The sequence below is a fragment of the Bufo bufo genome, chromosome 1, assembly GCF_905171765.1.
Source record: "Bufo bufo chromosome 1, aBufBuf1.1, whole genome shotgun sequence".
Taxonomy (NCBI): Eukaryota; Metazoa; Chordata; class Amphibia; order Anura; family Bufonidae; genus Bufo; species Bufo bufo.
This window is the reverse complement of record NC_053389.1, coordinates 170,450,776-170,464,411: the sequence shown is the minus strand read 5'-3', so window position 1 is coordinate 170,464,411 and position 13,636 is coordinate 170,450,776. Positions and strand designations below refer to the sequence as shown.

The 13,636-nt window shown below is 53.8% G+C and overlaps 1 protein-coding gene across 3 annotated transcripts in view; it reads left to right on the top strand.

Annotated features, from left to right (window-relative positions):
• Positions 1 to 13,636, top strand: part of NFRKB (nuclear factor related to kappaB binding protein) — a 58,340-nt gene that overhangs the window by 29,484 nt on the left and 15,220 nt on the right. The gene's annotated exons all lie outside the window — the stretch shown is intronic.

Below are 13,636 nucleotides of genomic sequence, written 5' to 3'. Positions count from 1 at the left end.
ATGTCTTATGCACCACACGTCCTAAAAATAAGTTGTGTATATACAGAGCTCATACATACCACTTGAACCTAAGTTTACATGTATAAATCTTCATAAAATCTCCAAAAATGGGAAGACTAAAAATCTGATTTTTACACACAAAAACAATGTACATGTAATATAGTTAAGTGTGCAAAGCTCATATATGCCATGAGCTTTACACATGATATAATATACCATGCAATATTTGCCATTTTACCAAAATGTACATTCTGCATACCATGTATAAAAGTACAACTTAAAGGGGTTATCCAAGAGTATAAAAAGCTCCCCATATGCTGGGCCCCTCATATTGAATATACTTACCCTGCTCCCTGCACCGCTCCTGGTCCCCGCACCGCCGCTGCAGCCTCTCCCCGTTTGCGGATGAAAAAATCTACATGAAGCTTAACAACTAAAAGTGATTATAAGCAAAACTTGAATGAAATCTGTAACTAAAGTGAGTTCTTATGCAAATAAAATGTAGTTTGCAATAAACTAAGTTATGAGGAGTTCATACATGTCTGCCCTTAAAGAGGACCTTTCTTGGGTCCAGACATTATAAACGAAATATCAGGATACGTAGGGGATAGTGCAGGGATCTAACTGCACTTACTATTTTTCCGTTCGCCCGCTGTGGCCCCCCAATGTATTCTCCCGCCTGGTATGCTAATTTTGGCACAGAGACTATAAAAGTATTTTTGTGCAGTTTTAGCGATTGAGCAAAAATTTGCAACTTTTTCACGCCATTATTTTGACTTGAGCTAATGATAAGTCTGCCCAATCATGTTTACAATTTGGGTCAGGAGTGTTAACTGCAGGTATATGCAGCTCTCACTGGGAACAGCTGTACCTTGGGATGTATCATGGCTAGCACTGCAATCCTGGTCTTGTTTTAAAGCTTAAAGTGTCAGCTTTAAAACAAGATTGCACCATTAGAAGCAAAGACATGAGATTCTTTTTGTGCTACTGAATTTCCTCCCTGCAAGGACCTATAAGTTGCATCCTGGACATAGAAAGGCTTAAAGTGTAACTGCCGTTTTAATTTTTTTTTCTTTTTTCTTGCTAATGTGTAGGGACAGTGACGGGGAACATTTTTGTAATATACTTTATTTAGGGAAAACGTTTATTTGTGGTAGAAAACTGGGGCTGAAATGTTCCTTTGCAGCGCTCTCTCAAATGAGCGTTGCTAAGGGCCATCTGTCTTCTATTAGCATAAGAGAGACGGGCTGTGCGAGAGCTGCGGGCTTCTGCCTGCTCCCTCGCACCCTGGTGGGCACAGGAGCCTTATGTGTTACATATACATAGTGTTCTATATACATTTCCCCTTGTATTAAATAGTATCTTCTACAGTTTATACCCACTGGCCAGCGCTGTCAGTAAAAGAAAAAGAAAACAGTCTCTAATCTTTGTGGTTACTTATCGGCGCTGCAGATCCACCAAGCGACGTGGCTACAAATCGCTTCACAGTCAAAATTTCCAGACAATGTTGATCGCGCTGCCTTCTGAGTGTAGAGTTCCAATCTCAGACCCTTCTTTCCAATGCTCAGGTTGTTCCACCTTGTAGCCAAACAATCGGTTACCAGAGGCTGGTAGTGAAGTTCCACCAGGTAATATCGCAATCAGCAGGTTTTATTCTACTTACAAAGGATCATAAAATTTCAGTCATAAAAACAAATTGCTTTCATCAAAAGTCCACCCAACCCGGGTTTCGCCAGTCCAGCTTCGTTAGGGGCGATAGTATCCTCCCTCACAGGTGCAGTATTTATTGAGCCAAGATCCCTCCCGAGGACTGCCCATTAATACAAATTAATTTTTTTATTTTTTTGGATGTTCAAGCAATAAAAGTAATAAACATAATTCCTAAAGTCCACTAGGGCTAACGGTGTTCTAATATAAAATAAAACAATACATCAACTAAACAGAGCATATAATACACAAGCACTACCAACCCTCTATTTTCCATTCATGAAAAAGGCACGTACCGGCACTCCTAACACATGACTCTCCCGAGCCAATAACAGCCCACTATATTCCCTTTATTAATAATAATACTACTGGGGCTGATTTCACTTGTAAATCTTAAATTGTAGGTGTTCTGATTTAAACTATTCATACATTGTTCTAAGCCCCAGCGTTCCCCTTCCCACAAAATCAGGCAGTCGTCGATAAAGCGCTTCCACAATATCAACGTGCCTCCTTCCTGGGCTGTTTTTAGAAGGGGATCAATTGCTAACTTTTCCCAGGCAGCAATCTACAAATTGGCGAAACTTGGGGCGCATTTCGCCCCCATCGCTGTTCCGGTCAGCTGAAGATAAAAAGTGCCATCAAACCAAAAGTAGTTCTTACTAAGACAAAAATCCAGACAGTTCAATATGAATTCCCTCTGCAACGGTACCATACACTCATCCTCCTCAAGATGAACCCGAATCGCCTCCATTCCCAGATCTTTAGGGATGACCGTGTAGAGTGAGGTTACGTCAGCAGGCGCTAGCCATAGATCAGTATTCACTTCCCCCATCCCCTTCATCATCATATTCAGTGATACTGTCTCTTCCGGCCGGCGGGGTGGGCTCCCGCGGCCGGCAAACCGCCTTTTCGGGTCCCTGTCTCTTCCGGCCGGCGGGGTGGGCTCCCGCGGCCGGCATTGGGCTTGACTATGCCCCAGCAGGCCCCGTCCGACCATCGGTGCCGGTCGCCAGGGCTCAGCAAATTTGGTCCTAGGCTTCGCGGCCTGCTGGGCCGCAATTCCGACCGGCCCGCGGGGTGTGCTCCCGCGGCCGGTTTAAAGCGCCATTCCGCCTCAGGTCCCGGCGGTATAACGGGCCGGGCGCCGCAAATTTAGCCCCCGGCTTCGCGGCCTACTAGGCCGCAATATTCCGGTCTCTGGTGGAGGGGGCGGGAACCTCTCCAGGCGCGAATTCTTCCCGCCTGGAGGTTCCTCCGCCCCCAGGGGATCGCACGCCGCCCTCCAGGCCGGATCCCTGTTAACCCTTTGGGTACAGGCCGGCTCTCAAATGGGTCTGTATAGTTGGCCCCCCTTTTTTTCTCAGGTGCCCATATATGGTGGCTCCCCTTTAGCCTTGGAGAGGCTGTGTTTTTAAATCTATATATAAAAAAAAAAAATAATAATAATTATAATAATAAAATAAATAATAATAGATCACTGATTTCTATTGGACTGCGCAGGACGCTGCAGCCTCATCAGTAGTACTGCATGTCTGCATGACCTCTTTCCACAGGCGGCATGGTGTTGCGCTCCCAGCCTGCGTCGCTGCTAGGGCATTTCCCCTTTTAGGCGGTTTTCTTGCATCTTCCAGGATACGGCGCTGGCCAAGTGCATGCGGCCCTTCCGTAGGCAGCATTCATCTTCTCTCCAGTTATGGTGCCTGCCATGTGCATCCCCCCCCCCTTCTAGGCGGGATACTGCACTCTCCCTGGCTGCCGGCTGGCCATGTGCATGACCCCCTTCTTAGGCGGAATACTGCACCTTCACCGGATACGGTGCTGGCCATGTGCACGACTCCCTTCCATAAGCGGAACGCTGCACTCTCTCTGGATTTGCTGCCGGCCATGTGCGTGACCCCCTTCCATGGGCGGAACGCAGCACTCACTGGATTCGCTGCCGGCCATGTGCGTGAGCCAGCCATGTGTGTGTGACTCCCTTCCTGGGCGGAACGCAGCACTCTCACTGGATCTGTTGCCGATCATGTGCATGACCCCCCTTTTTTGGCGGAATACTGCACTCTCACCGGATACGGTACTGGCTATGTGCACGACCCCCTTCCATAGGCGGAATGCTGCACTCTCACTGATGTGCTATGATGCACTTATGTACTATGTTACTATGCTGCACTCTCACTGGTTTCGCTGCCGGCCATTTCATAGGTGGTATGCTACAGTCTCATTAGATTCCTGCCGGCCTTGGGTATGCCTCCTTCCCTCAGGCAGCATACATACAGTGGGCGGTGTACGCACTCTTGCTGGATTCGCTGCCAGCCAGGGGCATGCCTTCCTTCCTCAGGCGACATGCACACATTCTTACTGACTGTGTTTGTCTTTCGCCAGTACGTTGCTGGCCATGTGTATGACTCCCATGCATGGCGGTGTGCTCGCACTCTCCCTGGATGAGATGCTGGCCATGTGCTTTACCCCCCTTTTTTCTGGGCGGCATGCTACACTCTCACCGGATACATTGCTGCCCATGAGAATGGCCCTCTAATATGGGTGGAATGCTTGCGCTTCCATTGGATACGGTGCTGGCCTTGTGCGTGACCACCCCTCATCCCATGAGCAGAATTTGGCACGCTCATGAGATTCACGGCTGTCCTTGTATGGCTGTGCTGGACTTGTACATTTCCCCCTTCATTGGCAGAGTAGTTGCACTCTCGCTAAGTTCAGTGTTGGTGTATTATTGCACATTCACTTAATGCATGGATACCCCTGTGCATGTTCCCCTTTCACTAGGTGGACCTTCTGCGTTCCTGCTGGATTATAGGGTATGTCCTGCTTCTCTGAAGTAGGTACGGCCTTAGGCATCACTCCCTTTTGGGACCGGCCTTTGCACTCTTGCCGACTGCAGTTTGTCAGATACAATTTCCCCCCTTTTCGGGGCGGACTGCTTGCGTTCCATCGCATGCTATACTAGGCTTGTGCATAACTCCCTTTCAGGTTGCACTTTGCAATTCCGTACATGCTGTGGCACTCTGTGGCGAGCCCCCCCTTTCTCGCTAAATTAACCTTTTGCAGTGAGCGGACGTTCTTGTGCGTTGTTTGGGCCGTGTATGCCTTCTCCTCCTGTAGGTGGGTTGGCCTTCTCACTGCTTACGGGCTGCTCGTACGTATGCCTCATCTACTTCCTGCGGCATACTTTTGTTTTCTCGCCCATATTCCTTGGGGGACACAGGAAACCATGGGTATAGCTCTGCTCCCTAGGAGGCGTGACACTAAGCGAAAGCTGTAAGCCCCTCCTCCATCAGCTATACCCTTCAGCCTGGAGAAGAGACTGCCAGTTTTTGCTTAGTGTCCAAGGAGGCAAGACACCCCCTGCTTATGCAGGGTTGTTATCCTATGATTTTTATTTTTACGTATTTATTGTTTTTAACTCGGTTTTTTTCTACCTACAGGGACAACAGAGGCGCATTAGACCCCTCTGTTTCTCCCGGGGTTGAGTTGCGCCAGTGCCGGTAATTCCGCACTGCCGCCTCCCCCACAGAAGACAAGGTGGACCAGGGCAGCCTCGCTCCCCTGCGTCCCGCCAGCTCAGGGTCGCCCGCACGCCAAGTCCCTCCCCCGGCTTCCTGCCACCGCGGTGCCAGGAGCTGAAGGGGCGACCCCCGCTGGATGGACTGAGGGCGAAGACAGCGTATGGTGAGAGTGGCTGCTCCAGCCTCCCCTTCCTCCCTCCCACCGCTGCTACCAACATGGCCACTGTTACATGGCCACTGCTACAATCCCGGACAACTCGGCCCTGCCGACCCCCCCCCCCCCCCCCCCCCCCGCCCCCCGCCACGCAATATCGGGACGTTACCGGGCTTAGTTGGAGGGCAGTCCTAGAACGCTGCCTTACAGGGACGGCTGCAGACATGCAAGCCGTCTGCTACATCTAGGCGCGGTGGGAGCCGTTTTCCTGGCATAAACGGCGCCATGTCATGGCCGGCACTTCAACATCCTTGGGGGTTAAAATCATTTTGCCGCGCGCGCGCGGCTCTGCTTCGGCTTCAGCGCGGCAGAGGGGGGGCGGAGCTTCCTTACACATTCAGCTCCGTGCTGCTGCGCTCCGCTACTTCCGGGTTCATCTCTCTGCCGTGCGATCCTGAAGCCATTCAGCTCCGTGCTGCTGCCTCTCCTCCACAGCCTCCTCAGTCTGTTCCCCTTACAGCTGCCGCTTGTATCTCCGGGTCTGGTAGGACTGTTTAACCCCCTCCGTGCCACAGTACTGTTGCTTGGTTCTCACTTTTAAGTGCAACAGCTTTCCACCATGTCAGACCCTTCTGCAGCCGCCAAGCCATGGTACCATGCCTGTACTGCTTGTAGGGAACCCTTTCCCCGGGGGCAGTCTGATCCGCACTGTACTGCATGCCGAGCTCCACCGCAGCCTCAGTCGCCCGCTGTGTCGCTCCCTGCTTCCTCTGACCCGCCTGACTGGGCTAGATCCCTGTCCCAGGCCGTGGAAAGCCTCACTCATGTCGTGGGCCGCCTAATAGACAGGCCACCTACCCCGCAGGACGCCACTCTGACTGTCGCGCCCTCCGGGTCCACTGCTTCTGCCGCTGCAGCGGGTTCACCCTCTCCTAGTGACCCCTCCCGAGCTAGGCACTCTCAGAAGCGTATTAGAGTAGAGCGAGCCTCCTCCTCGGATGCCTCCCTCTCCCCGCCACGCGTGCGCACCCAGACGAGCCTCTCCTCTCCAAAGGATTCGCTCTCTGAAGGTGAATTGGCGGCTTCAGATTTGGAAATGGACTCGGCCCTGCCGTCCAAGCTAGCCTCAGCGATGGGTCAACTCATCTCTGATATACGTGACACCTTTAAGGTGCAGGATGACCCCCCTAGCTCGGACGCAGCTAGCGTCTCCTTTATCAGACCCAGGCAGGCCTCAAAAGTCTTTCCAATCCACTCTGATTTCTCCTCCGTGGTGTCTAAGGCTTGGGCTCGCCCGGACGCCCGTTTTGTCAACCCAAAGAAGCTGGACATTTGCTATCCTTTTCCAGCCGATGTCGTGGCCACCTGGTCTTCCCCACCCAAGGTGGACCCCCCTGTGGCCCGGCTGTCAAAGAACACGGCCATCCCTGTTCCCGACGGGTCCTCTCTTCAGTCAGCGGAGGACCGTCGCATGGAGACCCTGTCCAAGGGCATTTTTGCTGCCTCCGGTTCTGCCCTCAGACCGGTTTTTGCCTCTGCTTGGGCAGGGAAAGCAATCTCTGCTTGGGGTACGCAGCTGGAACAGGAGTTGGACTCGGACATCCCCATCCAGGACCTACGTTCCTTGGCCCAGCTTATTATTCGGGCCGGGAATTTTGTCTGTGAGGCTTCCCTTGATGCGGGAGCCCTTATTGCACGCTCCTCCGCCCTGGCAGTTGCCGTCAGGAGGGAGCTCTGGCTGAAGGTCTGGAAAGCGGACGCTGCCTCCAAACGTTCCTTGGCGGGGCTACCGTTTGCGGGTTCCCGCCTTTTCGGGGTCCGCTTAGACAAACTTATTTCAGAGGCCACGGGTGGTAAAAGCACCCATCTTCCTCAACCCCAAGCCAGGGGCGCCCCCCGCGGACGCCCTGGTGCGTCTCGTTTTCGGTCCTCCCGCAGGGCCTCTGGGGCTCCCACCACAGCTGCCGCTTCGGCTCCTCCCCAGGACAAGCGTAGGAAGCCGTTTTTTCGGGCGCAGCCCTCCTGGCGCAAGCCGCAGGCTGCCCGCACACCCGCAGCAAAACAGTCCTCTGCCTGAAGGCGCGCCCCCACCCACCCGGGTGGGGGGCCGGCTCCTCCTTTTCAAGGACGTCTGGATGGCTCACGTCTCCGACGCCTGGGCCCTCGAAATTGTGTCCTCCGGATACAAAATCGAATTTGCATCCTTCCCTCCGGATCGGTTCTTTCGCTCCCGCCCCACGCGAGACCCGAAAGACGCGGCTGCGTTCTCCGCGGCCGTTCAAGCCTTACTGGACAGGGGGGTGATTACCCCCGTTCCTCTAGAGGAAAGATTCCAAGGGTTCTACTCGAACCTCTTTGTAGTTCCCAAGAAGGGAGGTTCGGTGCGGCCCATTTTGGACCTCAAAAAGCTCAACCGTTTTCTCCTCCTTCGACGGTTTCGGATGGAGTCCCTCCGCTCCGCGGTGGCTTCCCTGGAGCAGGGAGATTTCATGTCTTCCATCGATATACAGGATGCCTACCTCCATGTTCCGGTAGCCCAGTGTCACCATCGCTTCCTTCGATTCGCCGTGGGGGACCTCCACTTCCAATTTGTCGCCCTTCCCTTTGGTCTGGCAACAGCCCCCCGGGTGTTCACCAAGGTCCTGGCCCCGGTTTTAGCCTTACTCCGTTCCAGGGGTGTTTTTCTGCTACCGTACTTGGACGATATCCTCATCAAGGCTCCGTCCCTTTCTCAAGCGGTTGCCAGCGTGGATCTCACTCTAGAGACTCTGGCGAGGTTCGGTTGGGTCATCAACTTCCCCAAGTCCTCTCTTCCCCCCTCCAGACAACTCGTCTTCCTGGGAATGCTTTTAGACACGGGAGCGGCGGAGGTACGTCTTCCCTCGGAAAAACGTCTGATCCTCCGTGGGGCGGTTCGGGGTCTCCTTCTCCACCGTCGACCGTCCTTCCGCTTCTGCATGCGGGTATTGGGGCAGATGGTTGCCTGCTTCGAGGCGATCCCATTTGCGCAGTTTCACTCCCGCCCTCTCCAACGGGCGATCCTCTCCTCCTGGGACAAATCGCCGCAGTCTCTGGATCATCCCTTCCATCTTTCGCCTCCGGTGCGGTCATCTCTCCGCTGGTGGTTACAGTCCCCTCTTCTGGGCAGGTCCTTTCTGCCACTCAACTGGTTGGTGGTTACAACCGATGCCAGTCTCTCGGGCTGGGGAGGCGTGTTTCCTCCCCGATCCGTCCAGGGCATTTGGTCTCCATCGGAGTCCAAACTCTCGATCAATGTCCTGGAACTGAGAGCGGCCCTTCTGTCTCTACGACACTGGACTCATCTGCTGAAGGGTCATCCAGTTCGTGTACAATCAGACAACGCCACGGCCGTGGCGTACATAAACCACCAGGGGGGCACTCGCAGCGCTGCAGCGATGCGAGAGGTCACCAGCATTCTCCGTTGGGCGGAAGCCCACGTCCCGGCCCTATCTGCAATTTTTATTCCAGGGGTGGACAATTGGGCGGCGGACTTCCTCAGTCGCACCACCGTCGACCCCGGCGAGTGGTCTCTTCACCCGGAGGTATTCGAGGCCATTTGCCTTCGTTGGGGCATTCCGGACGTGGACCTCATGGCCTCAAAATTCAATCACAAGGTCCCCGCCTATCTGTCCAGGGCCAGGGATCCGGGAGCTTGCGGAGCCGACGCCCTCGTTCTTCCTTGGCGAGGCTTCGCGCGCCCATACATATTCCCTCCCATCCCTCTCCTGCCCAAGGTCCTTCGGAAGATCGCGGCGGAAGGCGTCTCGGTGATTCTGGTCGCTCCGGACTGGCCCCGCCGGTCTTGGTATGCCGACCTCATGCTGCTCCTGGCAGACGCGCCCTGGCCACTGCCCGCCAGGGAAGATCTTCTCTCTCAGGGACCGATCTTCCACCCGCGTTTAGGGTCCCTACGTTTGACGGCGTGGTTGTTGAGACCACCGTCCTGACACGTAGGGGCTTTTCTGCGGACGTCGTCCGCACCATGATCCGCGCCCGTAAGCCGTCCTCTTCTAGGATCTATTATAGGACCTGGAGGACTTTTTTGGGGTTCTGTGCCGAGCTGGGGATTCCTCCGCTCCGCTTTTCTCTCCCCACCGTTTTGTCCTTCCTGCAGAGCGGACTGGCCCAAGGTCTAGGCCTTAGTTCTTTGAAGGGTCAGGTATCTGCGCTGTCCATTTTGTTTCAGCGCCCACTGGCCCCCCTTGGCCCTGTCAAGACCTTCCTTCAGGGCGTGGCTCACGCGGTTCCCCCGTATCGCCCTCCGGTACCGCCCTGGGACCTGAACCTGGTTCTCTCAGCGCTCCAGGCTTCTCCTTTCGAGCCTCTGCGGACGGTTTCCTTGCGACTTCTGTCCTGCAAGGTTATTTTCCTTGTAGCCATCACCTCTCTTCGGAGGGTGTCCGAATTGGCTGCACTCTCCTGTCTGGAACCTTTCCTAGTGTTCCACCAGGACAAGGTGGTTCTTCGTCCGGTCCCTTCCTTCCTTCCTAAGGTGGTCTCCGCCTTTCATCTGAACGAGGACATCGTTCTCCCCTCTTTGTGTCCTTCCCCTTCCCATCCGCGGGAGAGGAAGCTTCATCGCCTGGACGTTGTCAGGGCGCTCAAGATTTACCTGGAAGTAACCAGCTCTTTCAGGCATACTGACTCGCTCTTTGTGGTCCCGGAAGGGTCGCGCAGAGGGATGGCGGCATCCAAAGTTGCTATCGCTCGTTTTGTCAAGATGGCTGTTACTGAGGCTTATCTCGCCAAGGGCAGGGTTCCTCCCCTTGGTGTTACCGCTCACTCCACTAGAGCGGTCGGGGCTTCCTGGGCTCAGAGAAATCGGGCTTCTTCGGAGCAGATTTGCAAGGCGGCCACTTGGTCCTCCTTGCACACCTTCACCAAGTTCTACAGGGTGCATACTCATGCGTCGGCTGACGCTGCTTTAGGCCGTCTGGTGTTGCAGGCGGCAGTTGATTGATGCCTCTGGTGTTGGTTGAGTTTGTTCTGGTCCCTCCCTTCTGGGACTGCTCTGGAACGTCCCATGGTTTCCTGTGTCCCCCAAGGAATATGGGCGAGAAAAGGAGACTTTTGTATTACTTACCAGTAAAGTCTCTTTCTCGCTCTTCCTTGGGGGACACAGCACCCGCCCTTCATTGGGTTACAGTTGTGGTTCCGGCTTGGTTGCCCCCGTTGGGGCTCGACAGTTCTTTTTCCGGTTGGTGGTTATCTTTCACTACTTGGACACGCAACTGGCAGTCTCTTCTCCAGGCTGAAGGGTATAGCTGATGGAGGAGGGGCTTACAGCTTTCGCTTAGTGTCACGCCTCCTAGGGAGCAGAGCTATACCCATGGTTTCCTGTGTCCCCCAAGGAAGAGCGAGAAAGAGACTTTACTGGTAAGTAATACAAAAGTCTCCTTTTCTTGGGATACGATGCCTGCCACAAACCTTGCACTCGTCTCTAAGGAGTTCATTCTGTCCACCTGACCCGGACGGGCTCTACTTGCTCTCTGCTGCACGGAGCTGGGTGGTACTCATTCATTTAGTTGGCCCTTCATCCCAGGGAATGTTCGTGGTTCCTAGATGCGTGCCCATTCGTCCTTCCGCGGTATTGCTTCCCTGCGCTAGTGGTCACATGGTCGAGAGTGCGGTTGTCTGGATCGCCCCTTGAATTCTTCGTTGGCTCTGGCAGGACTGCGGTTCCCTTGCCTGCTGCAATTTCCTCCTCTTCGGATGTAGTGTGGTATGAGTCCTTCCTCTTGGCGCCTCTACGCTACAGTCTGATCTGCTACCAGGTGCGGGCCGCTTTTCTCGGGAAGGTCACCCAAATTCTCTTGGGTGCTCGATTACCCAGGTCCGGAGGACCTCCGCCTTGGGTTCTTCAGGGTATTCTCCTTCTGCGAGGCGGTGAACCGGGCATCTCACAGTGTAGCAGGGTTCTGCTTTTGAGCTGTCCTATGGCTTCCCTGTTGCCCACTCCTCCGTTCGGTTGGAGGGTGTTATGCCGGCCTTTGTCTCGACTACCTTATCTTGCCGGCTCTGTTTGGCCGCCGCTCGGTACAGATCACTCTGATGTGGCTTCTGTCCCGCCAGACTTCAGAGGTTGTTCCTTCACTGTCCTCCCCTCTGGGGAGAGCATGGTTGTTCATGTGGATGGTTCCGGTGTTCCTTTTGGCCTCGTACTGTCTCCCTTGTTCACACTGGCTGTATTAGCTGTGCCGATTTATCGAGTCTACCGCGTTCTGTCCTCCCGCTGAGTGCAGAGTGTGTGGTCCATTCTAAGACAATGGTCCTGCTGTAGACTTACCTTCTCGGTAACTTGGGGGGACTACCTTTCGGTCCAGATTATCCTTTGATCTCCTACACCGGGACTGTAGAACATGGCTACATCAGCATGGACTATAGCCTGTCTTGTCCTGGCATCTGGCGGATGCTGGGCGGACCCTTTTGGTTCCTTTCCGTCTGTCCTTCTGCTCCCCCACTCGGGTGGATACGGGACAACGTTGCTCGGGGGCCGACGGGACCAGTTTGTCAACTTCTGCCCGTGTTACTGGTCTGCGCCTGATCACATTTGGTTTTTCGCCCGCTTGCCAGGCGACTCCAGCGGTTTCGCTACTGCCCGCTCCTGGCTGTATTTCGTCCAGGATCTGTCGTAAGATTTATGGTTTTTTTTTTATCTGGGGTTCTGTGGGAAGCTGTGCATTCCCCACTCTGACTTTTCTTTCCCCATGGTTCTGTCTTTTTTCCAGTCCGGCCTGGACCTGGGACTGGGATTCCTTTACTTGAGGTATCAGTGTCAGCGCTGTTCTTCCTCTTCCAGCGTTCCCCGGCCCTCTGGGCCTGTCAAGACCTTCTTACTCGAAATGGCTCTTTGGTTCCTCTGTACTGTCCTTCGGTACCGCCCTGGGAACTACATACTGAGTTCTCGGCGCTCCAATCTTGTCCTTGGAGCCGTTACAGAAGTTCTCTCTACCCTCCTGTCCTGTACGGTTGTGTTTCTGTATCAGTCGTGTCTCTGACGGGTGCCTGAATGGCCCCCTTTTTGTTCTGAGCCTTCTGTCTTTTCCCAGGACAGGGCTGTTCTACATCCCGTTCCTTCCTTCTGAAGGTGGTGTTTGCCTTTCGCTTCAACACTTCACCAATTTGGACGTTGTTTGGGCCTTGCAGTTTTTACTTGGAGATCTCCGACTCTTGTCGACGTTCGGTCTCTTGGGTTTCCTGGAGGTCCGCGCTTAGAGTTGACGGACTCCAGGGTGGTTTTCCTCCGCTTTATCAGATTGGCTATTGCTGAGGTTACCGCACCGAGGGCAGGATTCTGCCTTTACTGTCACCGTTCATTTCACCAGAGCGGTCGGTGCCTCCTGGGCCGGAGGCTTTGGGCTTCGGCCATGCATTTGAGCAAGGCGGCCACAGGTCTTCCTTGCACGCTTTACAGAATTCTACAGGGTGCATACTCTGGCTTCGGCGTATGCTGCCTTGGTCCGCCTGGGTCTGCAGGCGGCGGTTCCTTGATGCCTTCGGGTGCTTCGCCTTGGAGCTGTGGTCCCTCCCCTTTTGGACTGCTTTTGAACGTCCCAAGGTCTTCTGTGTCCCCCAAGGAAACTGGGCGAGAAAACGAGATTTTTGTATAACTTACCAGTAAAATCTCTTTCTCGCTCTTTCCTTGGGGGACACAGCACCCACCCATTCGTTGTTTTTCTCTACACGGTTTCCGAGTTTGTGTTACCCGTTGGGTAGTTGGCTTGTTGGTTCCTTGTTGGACTTTGCCTTTTCTCACTGCTTGGACACGCAACTGGCTGCCTTTCTCTCCAGGCTGAGGGTATAGCTGTGGAGGAGGGGCTTAACAGCTTTCACTTAGTGTCACGCCTCCTATGGAGATGAGCTATACCCAAGGTCTTCTGTGTCCCCCAAGGAAAGAGCGAGAAAGAGATTTTACTGGTAAGTTATACAAAAATCTCGTTTTTCAATACCCGGTAGGTTTCCATATCGGAAAGGAGTCGATGCATCTCCTCATCATATTTAGACCTATCCAGTACCACTATCCCCCCCCCCCCCTTATCAGCCGGTTTGATGACAATCTGGCTCTTCAATGCATTTTTCTCTTCTCTAGTTAGATTGTGGCCCCTCATTCTGTCATCCATATTCTCCACACTTTTTAAAAGGCCCTTTTTGAAAGCCCCCACACAATCATTATCTGCTCCTAGCCCTCAGACCCGTATGTAGAACGTCATTTTGTTGATCCAAAGGTTTATGCTCA